The 4,299-nt window shown below is 43.6% G+C and overlaps 1 non-coding gene across 1 annotated transcript; it reads left to right on the top strand.

Moving 5' to 3' along the window:
• Positions 1 to 3,730: 3,730 nt before the first annotated feature.
• Positions 3,731 to 3,816, top strand: TRNAY-GUA (transfer RNA tyrosine (anticodon GUA)). Its single transcript is given in 2 exon segments — positions 3,731 to 3,767; positions 3,781 to 3,816. It is a non-coding gene; the product is annotated as a tRNA-Tyr (tRNA).
• Positions 3,817 to 4,299: the final 483 nt, after the last annotated feature.

Genomic DNA, 4,299 nt, shown 5'->3' with positions numbered 1-4,299 from the left:
AAACCTATGATCTGCAAATCGCAAGGACTTCTGCAGAGTTACATGCCCTCTTAACTACACATTACCCTATACATTTCGCAGAAATGTTAAGTTGTATCTAAAACATGTCTGATACGAGTGGTATTGTACATGTATTTAAGACCGTATTTTCTGGACTGTTAGCACCTTTTGAAGCAGTCCTGGTAATATTTCCAAACTTTGTGCACTCTGTGTTTGGCGGATTGCCTATCATTTTGGGACTCGCTGCAGGAATACTATTTTTGCTTCTATTTCACAAACGACACCTAGTTCTCCATGGAGACAAATCTACTGGCGATGAAGTGTCGTGAGCGCATCGTCCAAATTTTGGGACTACCTTGTCTAAGAGAACTAAATACCACATGGTTACTGTCATTCAGACCAATTTGGCAAGATTGCATCCTACCTGTTCTACGCTGCCTGCTATGCTGAGAAGAATGCGTGTTAGACACATGTCTCACACTCCCATCAGTCATGCCAACGGATGTTGATACTTTGCTTGAACCAGTAACAGCCCATGCACTGTGTTGTCCCCAGCGGCTACCGATTCTGATGACGGAATTCATTGAGATCTCACAGACGCAAAAAGCTACTGCTGTAATTCATGAATTTTTATCTTGTGTTCTGATTAACTTGGACATATTATATTTGTCAATCTGTAACTTGGAAGATGTTTTTCTTTTGTAAAACCGAATAAAGTTTGTTGATAATAATCACTAGGGGATTCATTTACAGGGTAGCATGGTATCCCTCACACTAACTCCAGGAGTCACAGTCCACACAATGGACATGCTTTGTTCCCCCTACTTCCAACCTTACATGTACACCAAATCACCTGCCCAAACCTCTCCCTGCTGATGCCAATGTGGTCCTCAGTCATCCCACAGACCATATTTTTGGCCGCTTTGAAACTGCCCATACAATAAAAGTACTGCAGTTGTAAATACATATCAACTACTATTTGTTGTGTTTGAAACATTTTATTTGAATAATAAAACCTAATAAACATAAGCTGATTATTAAAGCAAAACAAAACATCAGTTTCCATACACATAAGAGACAAAAGTAGTACATATAAATCAACTACTGTAACACAGCAAAGTTATGTAGAGCACAATTCCTAATTTCGGGCAATCTTTAAAGTTCAACAATAGAAACGTTCATAAAGTTCAAAATCACCTGCCCAAACCTCTCCCTGCTGATGCCAATGTGGTCCTCCGTCATCCCACAGACCATATTTTTGGCCGCTTTGAAACTGCCCATACAATAAAAATGCTGCAGTTGTAAATACGTATCAACTACCATTTGTTGTTTTTGAAACATTTTATTGAATAATAAAAGCTAATAAACATAAGCTGATTATTAAAGCAAAACAAAACATCAGTTGACATACACATAAGAGACAAAAGTAGTACATAAAAATCAACATACTGTAAAACAGCAAAGTTATGTAGAGCACAATTCCTAACTTTGGGCAATCTTTAAAGTTCTCGCAATTTGAAAGATATCTTGGTTCATACAAGACCATCGCCCACGACTTTACAAAATCAGACTAACCTGTGGAACCTTCCACCTATCACCGGACACTTTCCATGCGGATCGTGTTCAGTCTGTCAACTAACAAAACCGACCAAAGAAATACAACTCTTACGACACCTAAAATGGACCATGAGGAGCCATACAAACTGTAATACGAGCCATGTAATATAAATGATTACCTGTCTGTGCAACATGAATTACATAGGCATGACATGCAGGAAGACAAAACAAATAATCTGCGAACATTGGAGTAACGTGAAATGTAAAAAAACTACGACCAAAATGGCGAGTCATTTTTGGGAGAAGGGACATACAGTGAATGACCTTAAATGGATAATCCTGGAAACCTTAACTGTCAAGGATCACAATGCAGAACGCATCCTGTTCGAGAAAGAACAGAGGTGGGTACACAGACTGGGGACAGACCAAATGGGCCTGAACGATAATATCCCATGGGTGAGCCTGAACAGGTAGATGACCTGAAACATCTTCCACCAGAAACTAAAAGACCCACATGTCACCAGAAAAGATCCCAGTTAGAACAACCACAATACTTGCGATCTGGCATGTGAGTACCACCAAGAGTCCCTGGTGTATTTATAGGTACCACTTAATACTACAGCAACCAGACGAGTGGAGACGGATAAGTATTCCCCTCCCCCGACTCCCTGGCAACTGTAGACGCGCAGCAAGCAGCGCGCAGAGGTACATGAAACCCCGAAAAGAATGGCGTTCATGGCGAATGGAGAAAACGTAAGACTTTTTGTATAACACTAGCAAGTAATAGAAGAATAATAATTGGGGACATGCACAGATGCCCTAGGGACAGAGGCGGTTGTTAAAATAAGCAATGAATATGAACGTATTAAACCATATCAGGTCGGGTTAGTCCATAACACTACATCTAGTGACCTGCCCTGTTAAACGTGATAATGGCCAAAATGTACATACATTAGGAACTACTGTGCGTTCCTGACAGCACAAAATAAGCATGAACTTCGAGAGTTCTTGAGGTTTATCAATCAGCTACACTAGCGTACTTATTAACAAACAGCTAGTCAAAAAGAGAGGCAGCACTATCGCTTCTCTATATGAGAACCAGTTCTTGTGGTTTATCAATCAGCTACACTAGCGTGCTTATTAACAGACTGCGAATCAAAAATAGAGGCAGCACGATCGTTTATCTATGTGAGAACCACGTATAACTCCACACAACACCTGTAACACATGGACAAAAATAGTGTGGACCACTTGGTTGTAAATAGTTAATGAGTAGGGAAATCTTGCCAGTAAACTTACAAGACATGATAAGGACAATCACATTACTTGAGCGTGAAGACCGGTGTGTGAGTCTGTGGTGGCTGACCACAGAGCGAGTGATCGATAAAGTATTGCCTATCTTAAAGTTGCATTTACAGTTTGAAATGTTTTATTCACTATGTCTCACTACACCTCCCTTGGTTATCTACACTTTTTGTTATCCACAGGCACAAATTGACCTCCATGAAGTAGAGGACTAATACATCACTTTACTACACACATACCACATGGTCCTGATGAAAGCCCGACCGACCTACCTAGGCAACAGAGGGCTGAAACATGTCGACCTTTTAGAACACGAAAATTGATTGCGTAAGATTCCTAATCATTCTCCCTATGCATATCTACAATATTTTCACTCCTAACTCGAATCCAGGACAATAAATTGAACTATCTGGCTGTCCGAGTTATTTTTAACCTCACATTCACCACTTATCACTGGTCACTACTGCTTTTAACCTAGGGCAAACACCTCCTGGTGGAGGTTGCATATCGACTAACCCGATGATTATGCAGTCACGTGAATAATGGAAAGGGGCGACCACTCGGTCCCCCCGAACGTATAGTAGGGTGCCCCGATCCCCCCGGGAAACCATTTTGGGCGGGAGGCGAGTCTCGGCTGGTATGCCCGAAGCGGCGTAGCCGGGGCGCGCCTTTTCCCGCCCAAGAAGGGGTTGTCCTAGACACCTACACCGTTGGCCACGTCCCGTGGGCGGATTGGAGGAGGGTCCACGCCCTCCCGAAGAAAGATAAAAGGAGCAACAATCTAAGGAAGCATCCTCTTGTTCCTGTGCTTGGAAGCTGCACCTCCTCGTTGCACGTGAGCCCGAGACGGAACAAGGAGCCAACTGAGCCTTCGATAGCTCAGTTGGTAGAGCGGAGGACTGTAGTGGAGTAACTGACATCCTTGGGTCGCGGGTTCAAATCTGGCTCGAAGGATTTAGCGTAGGCCCGAGGTGTTACAGGAGCTGGCGTGTTACCAGACGCGTATAATGGAATTTTATGAAACGTACGAAGGTAATCAATGGTTGGGTTATGATAACAAATTTCGTAAGGCCAAGGAGCACGACTCATCCCTGACGTGGGATTGTTTCGACTCCTTCTCCTGGCAGAAACAGGTTATGCCAAACACGACAAAGCCGTCTTCGTTTGGCGGGAATGGGGTGGAGCCTTCCCGCCATTATTCAGCGGTGCCCTTTCGAGCGGGCGCCAGCAGTGATCAGCACACAAAGAGTAATGGGAACTCGGGTAAGAGAGGGGTCTGTTGGAGCTTCAACAGAGGCAAGTGCACTAGGCCACATGGGACATGCAAGTTCAAGCATGAGTGTGCAGGGTGCGGACAGGCTTCACACCCCGAGAGTTCGTGCAGGGCCAAAAATGGCGATACAGGGGGTAGAGGTGGCGCCAAACAGGTCTAATATC

This window comes from Lissotriton vulgaris, chromosome 1_1, assembly GCF_964263255.1.
Source record: "Lissotriton vulgaris chromosome 1_1, aLisVul1.2, whole genome shotgun sequence".
Taxonomy (NCBI): Eukaryota; Metazoa; Chordata; class Amphibia; order Caudata; family Salamandridae; genus Lissotriton; species Lissotriton vulgaris.
The sequence above is the reverse complement of the archived record's forward strand: the minus strand, read 5'-3'. Positions and strand labels throughout refer to the sequence as shown.